We start from the raw sequence: 17,172 nt of genomic DNA, 5'->3' as shown, positions 1-17,172 counted from the left end.
ACCTCATTCTCAAACAAGCATGATACTTAATGAACCTTAAAAGGGGGGCATTTGGTACTCAAAGGTGCAAATATCCATTTAAAAATTAAATAAGTCCTAAAAATGTAATGTACAGCATGGCTACTGTAATTAATAATACTATACTGTGAATTTGAAAGTTACTAGGAAAGTAGATCAGAAGAAAAAAAAATTGTAACTGTATGTGGTGATAACTACAATATATACATACATTGAGTCATTATGCTGTATGCCTGAAACTTTGTTATATGTCAGTTACACATCAATTAAAAGAAAGGGGTGTGGCAAGATGAAATTTTTGCTGTTCCAAAGAGCCAATGTTTGGATGGCAGATTGCAACTGTTTATGTTTATCTAAATAATATTCTATTAACTGTTCCTAATTTTTTTAATGATAGAGATAACTCATGAAGTTTACTGTCTCAGCATATGGTAGTAGTGAATCTTTAATTCCCTCTGAATTCTAACTTGTTACATAATTTTTAACTTGGGAAGGAACTTGAAAGTGATTAGATCATTGACAGTCAATGCCATGATCAAGAAAGTATAGAAGGCAGTCTGAATTGTGATTTAAGATTTTTGATCTGAGGGAGAGGGAGTTTGGGAGGGAGGTTTCTAATCTGTCTTTGGTCTGTGAGATAGGGCACTGTTATGATATTACACTTTTTGTACTGAGCATGGGAAGGGGCCATCAGCTGAGATCTGCAGTAATCTACTCAGAAGTTTCAACAACAAGGCACTGGAGAGGAACCCAAGTTTCCTTTGCTAATACACACCACCACCTTTGATGTGTCACAATGGTCATTCAGACTAACGTTGCTCTTGTAACAACCCAGAAACTGCTCTTTCTTTATGCTCCAGATATCTAATATTTTGGTCAAAAATTTGTAGGAGGCAATGCAATGAGTGTAGAATAGTTGACCTCAGTTTGAATCCATTTCTCCAATTACTAGTCAGGTGGTCTTGCACAGAGGATGTAATCTTTCTAAACGCTAATTTTATGAATAAAGTGGAGAAAATAGTTTCCATCTTGCAGGGTTGTTGTAGTTGTAAGATTATCAGTTCAGTTCAGTCGCTCAGTCATGTCCAACTCTTTGCGACCCCATGGACTGCAGCACGCCCGGCCTCCCTGTCCATCACCAACTCCTGGAGTTTATACAAACTCATGCCCATTGAGTCAGTGATACCCTCCAACCATCTGATGCTCTGTCGTCCCCTTCTCCTCCCGCCTTCAATCTTTCCCAGCATCAGTGTCTTTTCAAATGAGTCAGCTCTTCTCATCAGGTGGCCAAAGTATTGGAGTTTCAGCTTCAACATCACTCCCTTCAATGAATATTCAGGACTGATTTCCTTTAGGATTGACTGGTTGGATCTCTTTGTAGTCCAAGATTATATATAAGATATTATATATATATATATATATACACACACACATATACATATACATATATATATATATATATATATGTATGTATGCAGGTCAGGAAGCAACAGTTAGAACTGGACATGGAACAACAGACTGGTTCCAAATAGGAAAAGGAGTACGTCAAGGCTGTATATTGTCACCCTGCTTATTTAACTTATATGCAGAGTACATCATGAGAAACGCTGGGCTGGAAGAAACACAAGCTGGAATCAAGATTGCCGGGAGAAATATCAATAACCTCAGATATGCGGATGACACCACCCTTATGGCAGAAAGTGAAGAAGAACTAAAGAGCCTCTTGATGAAGGTGAAGGAGGAGAGTGAAAAAGTTGGCTTAAAGCTCAACGTTCAGAAAACTAAGATCATGGCATCTGGTCCCATCACTCCATGGGAAATAGATGAGGAAACAGTGGAAACAGTGTCAGACTTTACTTTTTTTGGGCTCCAGAATCACTGCTGATGGTGACTGCAGCCATGAAATTAAAAGATGCTTACTCCTTGGAAGGAAGGTTATGGCCAACCTAGATAGCATGTTTAAAAGCAGAGACATTACTTTGCCAACAAAAGTCCATATAGTCAAGGCTATGGTTTTTCCAGTGGTCATGTATGGATGTGAGAGTTGGACAGTGAAGAAAGCTGAGCGCCGCAGAATTGATGCTTTTGAACTGTGGTGTTGGAGAAGACTCTTGAGAGTCCCTTGGACTGCAAGGAGATCCAATCAATCCATCCTAAAAGAGATCAATCCTGGGTGTTCATTGAAGGTCTGATATTGAAGCTGAAGCTCCAATACTTTGGCCACCTCATGCGAAGGGTTGACTCACTGGAAAAGACCCTAATGCTGGGTAGGATTGGAGGTGGGAGGAGAAGGGGACGACAGAGGATGAGATGGTTGGATGGCATCACCGACTTGATGAACATGGGTTTGGGTAGACTCTGGGAGTTGGTGATGGACAGAGAGGCCTGGCGTGCTGCAATTCCTGGGGTCGCAGAGAGTCGGACACGACTGAGCGACTGAACTGAACTGAACTGAACTGATATATATATATATATGTATGTGTGTGTGTACAATATGCATGTGTATTTATGTATAATATACATGTACAATATACACACATATGTATATATGTACAATCGTGTACATATATGATTATACATGCATAAACAGTACACTTGCATATACATAGAGGGTCATAAGTGTCATAGTGTCATAAGACATTGCCTAGAAGTAGTCAAGACATTAAGAAAAGCAAAAAATTGTGTTATTTCATTGTTGTAACTTCTTCAGATGCTTGGCAAATTCTACTTTCAAACCATACTCTTCTAGACTGTCAATGCAGAGATTTCTTCACTTGAAAATGTGACCTGACAATTGTGTTATCATAAAGGGTTGTCACATGGACCTGAAATATCAGTTGGTTTGCTGAGAACTAAAGAAGCACTATGTTTCTGTTGGAAGCAAAGGGGAAAGGTGAAGGTGACTATTATGGCTCAAGTATCTCTGCAGGAAATAGGGTGCATTTTTCTTGATTGTCTGTGATGCAGTTCCCTTATTCTCTATTTAATGTAAACTCTCCCAGTAGAATTCTAAACCTAAGGATAAAATACATATACTAGATACACTAGGTATGATTACTGTGAAGAAAACTATTTCAAACATATATTGCCCATTGGGTTTGTTGATGAGGGAGTAGAAATGGTAAAATGAGGAATTACAAGTATGTAATAATAATAACCCCCCAAATAGTTAATGGGTTCAGGGTAGAGGATTGACTTGTGATGAGAAAAAAACAAGCAGAAAGGAAAGGACAGAGACTCTGATGCTCTAATGTGTGTAATATTTTTGCAACAATAATATGTATTCTGGAATATTTGCTAAGAAATTTTGAGAGCAAGTTCATAAGTATGTGTATACAAGATATAAAATAAATATTGCAGCAACCTTGTGGTTAAGAAATATGATGGAATATTCAGTCACTGATACAGCAAGTGTTTTTTGAGCTTGTGCCATGTTCTAGTCATTGTAGGCACTGGGGACAAAGAGATGAATAAATCCTACTAGGTCCTTGATTTGAGAGAGCACACAGTGAGTAACTGCAATATCATGGCTTCAATGTTAACATTTTAAGGTATAATTTAAAAATATATGTATTCTCACCTTTCAATTATTATCATTAACTAGCAAACTTTTGTAAGATCTAGTGCTATGCATTCCAGTTTTAACATTTTTTTTTTCCTCAAAAATTATAAATCTGGTGACCTGTTTCGGTGCTTCCTGATTTCACACTGGGGGGATGGATGAGTAGGCAAGATATAAAGAAGGTTATAGTTAGTATAGTATAGTATAGTATAGTATGGATACTAACATAGTATCCTTTATAGCTATGAGCTTATGTTGCATACTTTACATTTCTTGGTTTTAATTATTATTTACCATGTAGGTAAACTATTAGACTCTAATAAGAATACTTTTATATTGGATGAGATGAATCAGAAAATTGACTATAAGAACAACAGCAACTACAAATAAGAACAAGCAGCACATTTCTAGAGCACCTGTGATATACTAGGAACTTTCCCCCACTTGGAATAGACCATTTACTTACACTAACTTTTTTAAACATGTCTGTAAGGCTGTCAAATAACATTGCAGTGAGAAATGTCAGCTTGAATAATTAGGACAGTGTTGCTGTAGATACAGGAAGTTAAATATCACTCAATAAATATGGGGAAGCAGGATTTGTACCAATTACCACCCAAGGGGCCTTCCGCAATGTATTGTACTTTTGCTGGAGAAGCATTTGTACCTTAGAGTGTGATGTCAGCACCCTGCTGTTTCATGAAGAAAACTGGCCTGTGCACAACCATGTGAGACGTTCATCTGTAGGAATGTGAGTTTAGAGGATGCTGCAAAATTCAGAGCCAGCTCGCTTACCTTAGCACAGATGTTCACCTCTACTTAGGTTAAAGTCATCTTTAGCAACAGATGAAAGAAATAATTACAACACACCCCTTATTTATTTTATAGGGAGAGGATTAACATACAAATTCACCTTCTTTGAAATTTTCTTTTAAACCGATAGATCCCTGCAGGCACTTAGGAGATAGAAACTGTATCTACAAATAAAAAGGGAATGAGGAAATTAACGTTGTTATCAGAAAAGTGCAATCCCAAACTCCTCTCTAAGTAAATGCTATTGAAAATTCAATGAGGAAAATCTAGATAGCACCATCAATTCTGTTTCTGTTGGGAGCTCTAGTTTGGTGTTTCCACATTGAGTCATTAAGGATACTGACAATTAGAAAGGCACAGCACAGGGAAGTCATTTGGCTCAGACACACTCATCTTTGCCCTTGTCTTTGCTGTTCTCCCCCAGCATTTAACATGAGCACCCAGGCTGCTTCTGTGGAAACAGGATCTTTGATAACATTTTCACTTGTGAATGCTGCTTCTTCTCATTTGAAGTTATAAGTCCAGTTATGTCAGCAGTCACTCTCCCTGATGTAGAAGAAAACTCTCCTGTAGTTGAGTCTCCGCATCTTTCCAGGCACCTTTCAATGCAGGCTGCTTTGGGAGACCTGCACTTCGATGTATCTCAATATATCTTTACCGCATTTGTGATACCATTTGCCATAGCCATGAGCAAATGGCACGTATTTCTAGTGCACTGAAAAGCAGAAAAGAGGCAAAGGGAGAGAGGAATAAATGAATACTTAAACCCCAATTCTTCATTACAGTCAAACATTGATTAATAACCTATTGGACTCGAGGCTTTGCAGAGAAATTTAAGAACTCATTGCACTGTGTTCTGTAGTTTTACTGATAACCAAGAAATGGGGCAGAGTGGAAGACATTTCACCCAGCAAATGTAGAGAAAAATAAATTAAATGATAAAATTCAATATTTTTTCTTTCTTATGAGCCAAGGGTTAAGTATATCTGATAAAAATTCACATTCAACCAGCTGTCCTTAGGAATGAGAAAAAATAAATACACAATGGGAAAACCTGTCCAGTGCCATGTGACAGATGGATGGATAGATAGCTTGGAGAAGCAGAGCTGTTTGTTGTTAAGTAGACAATTTTAAGCTCTTCACATAGTTTTAATCATTTTAAAAAGTCCACATGATCACCTGTCTTGAATGTTTATTTTCCTTGTCAAGGTCCTGGCATTGCCGAGTAGATATTTTCTAGGAAAGTATTTTCTGTGTATACATACCTATGGTCCCCTGTTTTGTATTTTAAAATTCTGCCACCTATGAAAATTAAACATTAAAAAGACAATCATCTTTAATCAAATATATATGACTTAAATTAGCAAGAGAAAACAATATTTTCCCAGAATAGAAACTGAAATTTTCATTTAAGTAATAATATATCAGATAAAAATATTTCAGACAAATATCCTTTATTGTGAAACTACTATGTCCCACAATCTTAGATATTCTACATAAATTATCTCACAGTTTCGAAAGAATCCTACCTGGCAGAGCATAGCAATAATGATTAGATGAGGAAATTTACATTTCTAAAGGTTGAACTTGTTTAGTCACTCAGTCATGTCCTACTCTTTGGGACCCCCATGGACTGCAGCTCTCCAGGCTCCTCAATCCATGGGATTTTTCAGGCAAGGTTACTGGAGTGGGTTGCCATTTCCTGCTCCAGGAAGATCCTTCCTGACCCAGGGATCGAGCCAGTGTCTCTGCATCTCCTACATTGCAGGGGGATTCTTGAGCAGTGAACCACTGGGGACGCGCAAAGTTTGAATAAAGTCCTACATAACTCTCACAGTTATCAAGTTACAAAACCAGGATTTGAATCTTCTTTCAAATTTTACTCCACTGCTGTATGATGACACACAGGAAAGAGAACCACTGATTTCTGAGGGAATTCTGCGGATTAAACTGCAGGATATCCAAATCTGAATTTTGTTAAATAGTTAATAGTTGATTGTGTCATCATATATATCACCTAATTTAATATTTACAGGAATCCATTTGATATGATAATTTAACTTACCAAGATTAACCAACATTTTCATTTAAAAGTAAATAGAATTGGTATAGAACTTAGACCTATTAAGATCCAAAGACATGTCTTCTAACTACTGGATTTTTCTATTAAATATAAATTGTTAAAAGTTGTTTGAATAGTTCTGTGTGTTTTTCTTTCTTTCACATAAAACCCAGTTTATTCAGAACTCATGACAGGCAAAATCGTGAAATGTAGAAGTTCCTATTTCAGGGTTTTCTCTCTCCTGCCAGTATCCCTTTCCCTTTATCTTGTTTCTCTACTTGTTTTTTTCCAAAGCTCTGTTCTATTTCTTGTTTCATTCCACTAGTCCTCTAAGATGATAGTTGATAAAAGATTAAGGCTCTGCATCTCCCAGAGTATTTATATTTTAATGGGGGTCTCTTACTGATCAAAAAAGCCTCCAAGATGCAGAGGAATAAATTCTAAAGGTAACAGGCGGGAGAGATATGGGGAGAGATATTTTTAGATAGGAGCATCTGGCTTGCCCCTCTAATCACATCCCATAAGCTGCCTACTCCATTTATTTGTAAGACCTTGGCTTTGCTGTTTACAGTGAGAAGGTTTTCTGTAATTGCACATGCTTTTTCAAAGGTTTGAATCCTGTCTCAGAGATGGTGTGATATTGGTACCTCAGTGTTTATTTTCTCTCCTAGTTCTGCAGTTTTGATGACTGGAACAAATTCTAAAAGCCTTTTTAATGATGATGTAAGGCCTTGAACAAAATGAAAATCTGTTGTTTTAGCATATTTGGAGGAGAATAATTCAGCTGTCACAGGATGAAAGACTTGTCTGGAAACGCCATCTTTCCTTCAGTGTGTTATGATGCACACCTAAAAGGGAAATACCATTTTGTATAAATGTTAGCATCATCTAAGATACAAAGAAGAGACTTTATAATAAAACACCCAGCAAGCTTCTGTCACTTCACCTGCAGAACTCTCTCTTTAAAGCATATTTAGTCAAGCTAGTATGCCTACTTGTTTTATCAACTGAAAGAACTGAAAAGATTAAGAAAAAGTTTTTTTTTTTTCTTTTAAGCACTGATTTAGCATATATACTAGATTAAACTGGGTGCACTCACATGGTAATTTTATATGCAAAAATAGACACCCTACTGGGTAGTTTCAAACCTAAAATGCTGAATAATTTTCAAAAAGGCTTAGTAATTAAGTGTGATGATAATGCATTAAAAATGGAAGAAAATTAAAGGAGGATTTCAAACACATTCTTGAAGGAAGGAAAGTTGGGGAAACAAGTTGAAAACCTTGGCCTTCATTTGGTCAGTTAATTAATATCCTGGTATTTAACTGAGTACAGCATTCTTTCTTGATCAAATGTTAACATTTGCCAGTCATTTTAATATTTGTTTAAAAATATTGGGTATTTACCCATTTCCTGCTTTACATTATTCACTTTTCCAAAGTATCTGAGGATGATTTTGTATTATGGAGCTTGCAATTAAGTATAAGCTATTTAGTACCATAATTTATTTTTTCTGCATCACTATACATATTCAAGAATGAAACAAAGAGGCATATAAATAGGGATTCTAAATATTAATACAAATCCTGCGTTCCAACCTCCTTCCAAAAGCAGGCATGGATAATTTTGAGGAGTAACAGGGCAAGATGTCATTATGATAACTCAAGTAACAACTGATTTTCTTTTTCAGAAGTCCTTAACTTATTTAGATTTACTGGTCAAACATTCATCAACAATAGTTCATTACATTTCTACTTTAGTTTAAAAGTGAACTGATAAACATGTTCTCCTCCAAAAAGTATTTCTCCAGAATCCCATTTATGTCAGTGTCATCAGTGTTCTCTGAATGATACAACTTTGACTTGTGAAAGTGTTTGAAGAGTCCTTTAGCCTCCAGAGTCCCACATTGGTTAATTGTTTTTGTTATTGTCAATTCTACTTCTGTAGTACCTGTCGCACTAATTTTCCCCATTTAATAAATTCCCTACTATATTTTACTTCCCTCTAGTTTAGAGGCTTTCCAGGTGGCTCAGTGGTAATGATCCACCAGCCAATGCAGGAGACACAGGAGACATGGGTTCTATCCCTGAATCGGGAAGATGCCCTAGAGAAGGAAATGGCAACCCACTCCAGTATTCTTGCCTGGGAAGAATACTGGAATAGGTTTAGATCATTCTAGTAACTCCTGGACTTTTCTCTTCACCCAGTGTTTCGTGTTCAGTCCTCCAACTATTGAAGACAGATTTACCTTGCTAAAGAGTACCTTTAATTATGTCAGCCTTCTTGTCAGCAGAAACCAACACAACATTGTAAAACAGTTTTCCTCCAATTAAAAATTTGAAAAAAAAATTGATTACATCAATATTTTGTTCTTTAAACTATTTAAAGATTTATCTTCATATTTCCTATGACAATTATATTCTGCTTTGTACTGCACTAATCTGCATGCTTCTCATAACACTCATACTTGGGAATACTTTTTGGAGCAGAACATGTTTATCAGTTCACTTTTAAACTAAAGTTTATTTTTTTACAGTGAAGTTTATACTAGCAACTATTGCCTATGACTGTTGGTTTCCTTATCTGTAAAATGGAGATGATAATTTGTTATTATCATAGCTGTTTTCACAGATAAGTAAGGTAATGCTTTGTGAAAGTACTTTAGAACAGGTTCTTACTTTACCTCTTATTATAAGATATCAGAGATTGATGTAAACAAAATGAAAATTCAGATGAGTTTTTGACCTTGAATATTCTGGCCTTTGTACACTTCCCTGCTGCCATGCCAATCAGCTGACTGCCAAAGAACTGCTTCACAGCAAGGCAAGCTTGTTGTTGCTGTTGTTTAGTTGCTAAGGCGAGTCCGACTGTTTCATGATCTCATGGGCTGTAGCCTGCTAGTCTCCTTCCATGGGATTTCCCAGGCAAGAATACTGGAGTGAGTTTCCATTTCCTTCTCCAGGGAATCTTCCCAACCTAGGATCAAACCCTGTCTGCTGCATTGGCAGGAAGATTCTTTACCACTGAGCCACCAGGGAAGCTCACAGTTGAATTATATGCCCTAAAATCAACCTAGTCAATATTACTTCATTAACATTGCATGTCCTTATGCTAAAATGTGACATCTTAACTAATTTTTCTTTGAAAATTAAGGAAGCTATTTTTAATAAGGATGAAAAATGCATGGCCAAAATATAGCACATTTTTTTAACATACATTTTGTGCAAGGCATATGGTGGCTTAATTTTTCAGAAAAGTGTACATTTTTTGGAGCTTTTCTTAGAAGATTCATATTAACTACATATTATACCCTTCGAAAATTCCCTACTAAAATTCCCTTTGGGATTATTTTTAAAAAACAGAATTTGTGGTAAGGTCAGAAATAGAAATATTTTGCCATAACACCTGTAAAGACTTTATAGTTTTGAGAAGGCCAGTGATTCCTTGATGGCCCAGCTTTCACTAGATTTTATAAATTAGGATTATATATTTAAGGCCTTTTTATATTTTCTTTTTGATCATTATTACTGTTAAATACTCAGTACCATAGTGTGCACCCTTTTCACAGGTTTGTTGACTTTGCCAAATATTCTTAAGGCAGCATATTAAAAGTATACTGTGTCATAATGTAATGATATAATATTCTTTATATTTTCATATATCTTCAATATGTGAATACATCAAACTCATGATGCCATACCATTGAATATATTATGCACTGTAATATAATGTCAATAAGTTGATGTATTATACATATTCACTCATGCTCCTAATTACTGATCTAATTATACAAATGTTTCAGGAGCATCTGATTTGTACTCAGCTGCTCATCACTCTAATCATTTAATAATATTTACTTAACATTCTATATCTTTATGGTAAGATGCAATCCCTAAATTTTGCATATGTTTTAAAATTAAGGAGTAGTTGCACTGAAGGAAGATTTATAGAGGAATATGGAATACACATTGATAGAATTTTGTGTAAGAAATATAGTGGCTCAGTTGTTGAAAAATATTGTGGTTTTGAGCAGTTCTTGAATTATTTATAATAAGTACTATTTTAAACATGCTTAATAATTTTCAAAGTGGTTTAATAGTCATTATTTTATTAGCTTCTCACAATAGCCCTAAGATATAGACACAGAATCATTATTATCTAATCTGCTGTGAGAAGAATGAATCACTGAGTTTTCAAAAGACAAACCCAGGGTCCTGCAGTGTCTGTTCAGGAAAACAAAGACTCACATCCAATTCATTAGTCTCTGGGATTCACATTTTTACATTGTCTCCAGCAGATTTTCTGGCCCACATGGTGCCATTCAAATAAGGAGTCTCCTTTTCCTCCTTCCCCTACCCACACACAGTAATTGATTAAAATCTCCACATATCTTATATTAGTAGTTAGAAAAAATATATACATATATACCGAGTCACTTTTCTTTTAATACAAAGCTTAGTGATAGATATGGATAAGTACACAGGTCCTTTGAGTATAGACATCTATATCAATCTCTAGGAGTCTCCAGAGATAGTTATGACGTGACAAGCCTATAGTCAGTTTCAAAAAAAGTTTTCAAAACCTTAGAGTAATGATATTTGAATCTAATAGAGGTAATTTTCATGTAATTTCAAAATTTCTAATTAAGTAAACTGAAATTTTCATGGAACAAGAATTGTCACTAGGGAAATTACTGACAGTGATGGAGCAGAGAAATGTCAGTTCTTTATGATTTCTACAATCCTTTATTATATATCTAGACAGTTTAGGTTAGAACATCCAAATAATCTTCACTAATTTTCTTCTATTGATCCATTTCAAATATACAACTGTGCCTATGACCAATAGAGACCCTGCAATAAATTCCATGAGGGCACAGCGGGGAATGGGGAATAGGTAAAGGATGGAATTGACTAGAAAAGGAGCAAAAACATGCCATTATGCAGTACAAACCATTTGAAATGTAAAGGTAACAAACTGACTTATGAGTTATTCAGTTTGCAAATTCATTTGAAGGAATATTGTCAGTACCAGTTCTAATATGAATCAGTACTAGTTTAGTATATTGTTTAATGTAACAGTGGTGTGCTTCTCAAATTAAGCTACCAGCTAAGGAAAATTCAGACCCCTTAGAGTTTTTTTTTTTTTTTCCTTCTGCTTGTAAATTTGATATAATAATGGAAACAATATATCAGTGCCAAGCAGGGAAGGCTGTGAAATTACTAGCACTTCTCTGTTCTTCAAAGTTTGCTCTCCAGCATTGTTAATCCATCACCTCAGAGGCCAAGTTCTCTAGGGCTATTCAGATACTTGGATCAAGCCACTCAGGAATTAAAGCAGAAAACCAATTCCATCATTTAAATTAAGAAATTCATATTTCATGTTAGTTCTTCACTAGCTTTCTTTCAGCTCAGAAATTGTGCAATTCTAAATGATTAAATGTCCCTACTGAAAGAGAAAGAATGATTTCAAAGAATCGGGAAGGGTATGTCCAGTGTGCTAAGGAAGAGGCGACATCTCAGCCCCCTAAAATATTTCCTTGATCTCAGGGGCTTTGTGGTTGAGGCATGGTCTTTTTTCCATTTCTTCATACTCCTCCCATAGTATTGAAACACACATCTGACTGCATAAACTAGATAGATAGAGCATATGGCGTGGACTTAAAATATATCTTGATAAGTAAGGTCACTCAGAGTGCTTCCTAAAAAAATCTCATTATCTCAGAATGGTAAAGGAATGGTCAGATGAAAATTTCCAAAACTAAATTAGATAACATGACTGTATGAAGTGAATTGCATGCTCATCCAATCTCAACTCTCATATTCATTTGGAGGAGGGGGGCATCAGAAGATGTAAGTTTGTTGAGTAAAAATCAGAGACCCTATTGATTTGAAGCATAACACATCACAGATGGATGTTCAGGGATTGAAAGTAATGCTGCATTGATGCCCCATATTGTTGGAATTTGTCCAATTTGTTGAATTATGCGTTACTAATGAGGACAACACATTAAAGTTATAATATAATGACACTGAATATATCATGAGCTGTTATAAAATGACAATAATTAATATATTACACATATTTACCCATATTTCCATTTGCTGTTTTGTATATTGAAATGTCAAAATTTCTTCACATGATCTCTCAATATAAAAAATCCCCTTTATCATAATGTATCTTGAAAACTACTACTTAAGGTAAACTGTCATAAAGACATATTTTCCTTAAAAATGTTATGCTTGGAGATTGTGTTCTTGACAAAGTAGTCAGAGTAAAAATATATCAGAGATAATGGCAAACAATATATCATAAGGCATATATACAACGTCTATAAGCCTTACTAGAATTTGGAATAGAAAAATTATGTTTTAAGATTTTAGCATGGCTTTAAAAGATGCCTGAAAATTCCCCCCAAAAATCTATATTATTATATGAACAGACTCAAAACTAATGTGCTAGGAGCATGAAAGTCTAAAGTTTAGATTTCAAATTGTCCACATTTCATGGCTTTATAATTTCTATAATTATGGTTTTGCTTTTAGATGATACCATTTCACAGCTCTTTTTTTCTCCTTTGAGACATGATCTTTGCCAATTTGAATTTTATTTAGTTCAAATACAGATTAAATTTTATGAAATATACCTTGGCTTTATACAATTATCTTTCTTTCCGATTCCCACTTTTTTACTGATAGATATTTTATATCATCTGGCCTGCGTTCAGGTTATCTATGTAATTATCTTATCATCTTTTTTGTAGATTATTAATATATTCTAAATCAGTTTAGTTCAGTCACTCATTCATGTTTGACTCTTTGTGACCCCATAAATTGCAGCACACCAGGCCTCCCTGTCCATCACCAACTCCCGGAGTCTACCCAAACCCATGTCCATCGAGTCGGTGATGCCATCCAGACATCTCATCCTCTGTCGTCCCCTTCTCCTCCTGCCCCCAATCCTTCCCAGCATTAGGGTGTTTTCCAATGAGTCACCTCTTTGCATGAGGTGGCCAAAGTATTGGAGTTTCAGCTTTAACATCAGTCCTTCCAATGAACACCCAGGACCAATCTCCTTTAGGATGGACTGGTTGGATCCCCTTGCAGACCAAGGGACTCTCAAGAGTCTTCTCCAACACCACAGTTAAAAAGCATTAATTCTTCGGTGCTCAGCTTTCTTCACAGTCCAACTCTCACATCCATACATGACCACTGGAAAAACCGTATCCTTGACTAGATGGACCTTTGTTGGCAAAGTAATGTCTCTGCTTTTAAATATGCTATCTAGGTTGGTCATAACTTTCCTTTCAAGGAGAAAGCATCTTTTAATTTCATGGTTGCAATCACCATCAGCAGTGAATTTGGAGCCCAAAAAAATAAAGTCTGGCGCTGTTTCCACTGTTTCCCCATCTATTTCCCATGAAGTGAAGGGACGAGATGCCATGATCTTAGTTTTCTGAATGTGGAGCTTTAAGCCAACTTTTTCACTCTTCTCTTTCACTTTCATCAAGAGGCTCTTTAGCTCTTCTTCTCTTTCTGCCATAATGGTGGTGTCATCTGCATATCTGAGGTTATTGATAGTTCTCCCGGCAATCTTTATTCCAGCTTGTGTTTCTTCCAGCCCAGCATTTCTCATGGTGTACTCTGCATATAAGTTAAATAAGCAGGGTGACAATATACAGCCTTGACGTACTCCTTTTCCTATTTGGAACCAGTCTGTTGTTCCATGTCCAGTTCTAACTGTTGCTTCCTGACCTGCATACAGGTTTCTCAAGAGACAGGTCAGTTGGTCTGGTATTCCCATTTCTTTAAGAATTTTCTACAGTTTACTGTGATCCACAAAGTCAAAGGCTTTGGCATAGTCAATAAAGCAGAAATAGATGTTTTTCTGGAACTCTCTTGCTTTTTTGATGATCCAGCAGAGGTCAGCAGTTTGATCTCTGGTTCCTCTGCTTTTTCTAAAACCAGCTGGAACATCTGGAATTTCACGGTTCACGTATTACTGAAGCCTGGCTTGGAGAATTTTGAGCATTACTTTACTAGCGTGTGAGATGAGTGCAATTGTGTGGTAGTTTGAGCATTCTTTGGCATTGCCTTTCTTTGGGATTGGAATGAAAACTGACCTTTTCCAGTCCTGTGGCCACTGCTGAGTTTTCCAAATTTGCTGGCATATTGAGTGCAGCACTTTCACAGCATCATCTTTCAGGATTTGAAATAGCTCAACTGGAATTCCATCACCTCCACTAGCTTTGTTCGTAGTGATGCTTCCTAAGGCCCACTTGACTTCACATTCCGCGATGTCTGGCTCTAGGTGAGTGATGACACCATTGTGATTATCTGGGTCGTGAAGATCTATTTTGTACAGTTCTCCTGTGTATTCTTGCCACCTCTTCTTAATATCTTCTGCTTCTGTTAGGTCTCTACCATTTCTGTCCTTTATCGAGCCCATCTTTGCATGAAATATTCCCTTGGTATCTCTAATTTTCTTGAAGATATCGCTAGTCTTTCCCATTCTGTTTTTTTCCTCTATTTCTTTGCATTGATCACTGAGGAAGGCTTTCTTATCTCTCCTTGCTATTCTTTGGAACTCTGCATTCAGATGGGTATAGCTTTTCTTTTTTCCTTTACTTTTTGCTTCTCTTCTTTTCACAGCCATTTGTAAGGCCTCCTCAGACAGCCATTTTGCTTTTTTGCATTTCTTTTCCATGGGGATGGTCTTGATCCCTGTCTCCTGTACAATGTCACGAACCTCTGTCCATACTTCATCAGGCACTCTGTCTGTCAGATCTAGTCCCTTAAATCTATTTGTCACTTCCACTGTATAATCATAAGGGATTTGATTTAGGTCATAACTAAATGGTTTAGTGGTTTTCCCTACTTTCTTCAATTTAAGTCTGAATTTGGCAATAAGGAGTTCATGATCTGAGCCACAGTCCGCTCCCGGTCTTGTTTTTGCTCATTGTATAGAGCTTCTCCATCTTTGGCTGCAAAGAATATAATCAGTCTGATTTCGGTGTTTACCATCTGGTGATGTCCATGTGTAGAGTCTTCTCTTGTGTTGTTGGAAGGGGGCATTTGCTATGACCAGTGCGTTCTCTTTGCAAAACTCTATTAGCCTTTGCCCTGCTTCATTCTGTACTCCAAGGCCAAATTTGCCTGTTATGTCAGGTGTTTCTTGACTTCCTACTTTTGCATTCCAGTCCCCTATAATGAAAAAGACATCTTTTTTGGGTGTTATTTCTAGAAGGTCTTGTAGGTCTTCATAGAACCCTTCAACTTCAGCTTCTTCAGCATTACTGGTTGGGGCATAGACTTGGATTACCGTGATATCGAATGGTTTGCCTTGGAAACGATCAGAGATCATTCTGTTGTTTTTGAGATCACATCCATGTACTGCATTTCGAAATCTTTTGTTGACCATGATGGCTATTCCATTTCTTCTAAGAGATTCCTGCCCACAGTAGTAGATATAATGGTCATCTGAGTTAAATTCACCCATTCCAGTCCATTTTAGTTCGCTGATTCCTAGAATGTCGATGTTCACTTTTCCCATCTCCTGTTTGATCACTTCCAGTTTGCCTTGATTCATGGACCTAACATTCCAGGTTCCTATGCAATATTGCTCTTTACAGCATGGGACTTTGTTTCTATGACCAGTCACATCCACAGCTGGGTATTGTTTTTGCTTTGGCTCCATCCCATCATTCTTTCTGGAGTGATTTCTCCACTGATCTCCAGTAGCACACTGGGCACTTACTAACCTGGCGAGTTCATCTTTCAGTGTCCTAACTTTTTGCCTTTTCATACTGTTCATGGGGTTCTCAAAGCAAGAATACTGAAGTGGTTTGCCATGCCCTTCTCCAGTGGACCACATTCTGCCAGACCTCTCCACCATGGCTCATCCATCTTGGGTGGCCCCACAAGACATGGCTTAGTTTCACTGAGTTAGACAAGGCTGTGGTCCGTGTGATCAGATTGGCTAGTTTTCTGTGATTATGGTTTCAGTGTGTCTGCCCTCTGATGCCCTCCCGCAACACCTACGGTCTTACTTGGGTTTCTCTTACCTTGGAGGTGGGGTGTCTCTTCACAGCTGTTCCAGCAAAGCGCAGCTGCTGCTCCTTACCTTGGACAAGGGGTATCTCCTCCCGGCCGCCCCTCCTGACCTTGAATGTGGAGTAGCTCCTATTGTCCCTCCTGTGCCCGAGCAGCTGCTGCTCCTTGGACGTGGGGTAACTCCTCTCAGCTGCCGCCCCTGACCTTGGGCGCTGCCCCCGGCCTTGGGCACGGGGTAGCTCCAAGTAAGAAATCTGGGTTGTATTTCCAAGTAAAACTTCTTTAACTCATCACTTCTGAAATCTTCCATTTGTTTTATTGTAAGATAACCTGGTTTTATGGAGATTCTGATAACTAACATTTCTTAATCCAAATGGCAATCCACTCCAGTGTTCTTGCCTGGAAAATTCCATGGACAGAGAAACCTGGTGGGATACAGTCCACGGGGTTGCAAGAGTCAGAAGTGACTTAGTGACTAAACCACCACCAAATACATTAAATAGAATCCTTGGTATTCTGATTTATTGGTAACAAAATTTCCTTACTTCTGTAAATTTCTATGATTCAGGTATTTCAAAGATATTTGTTTTCTATAATGAAAAGCAGCCCAAAATTTACTTACTTTTATTCCTCTGGATGAATATGTGAGATCTCAATTGAAAAAT

At 37.0% G+C, this 17,172-nt stretch overlaps 1 protein-coding gene and 1 long non-coding RNA gene across 2 annotated transcripts in view; one reads left to right on the top strand and one right to left on the bottom strand.

Moving 5' to 3' along the window:
• Positions 1–17,172, top strand: part of PCDH9 (protocadherin 9) — a 1,072,888-nt gene that overhangs the window by 341,357 nt on the left and 714,359 nt on the right. The gene's annotated exons all lie outside the window — the stretch shown is intronic.
• The window catches only part of LOC145530596 (uncharacterized), a 59,383-nt gene continuing 46,650 nt past the window's right edge, over positions 4,440–17,172 (bottom strand). Inside the window, exons 3-5 of the long non-coding RNA XR_014071924.1 lie at positions 7,103–7,303; positions 5,573–5,695; positions 4,440–5,108 (exon numbers count right to left, since the gene is read on the bottom strand). This is a non-coding gene — a long non-coding RNA (uncharacterized LOC145530596). The remainder of the gene's footprint in view (positions 5,109–5,572; positions 5,696–7,102; positions 7,304–17,172) is intronic.

The sequence above is a fragment of the Giraffa tippelskirchi genome, chromosome 12 (assembly GCF_054371585.1).
Source record: "Giraffa tippelskirchi isolate mGirTip1 chromosome 12, T2T-mGirTip1v1.2.pri, whole genome shotgun sequence".
Taxonomy (NCBI): domain Eukaryota; kingdom Metazoa; phylum Chordata; class Mammalia; order Artiodactyla; family Giraffidae; genus Giraffa; species Giraffa tippelskirchi.
This window is presented reverse-complemented; position numbering and strand designations above follow the sequence as displayed.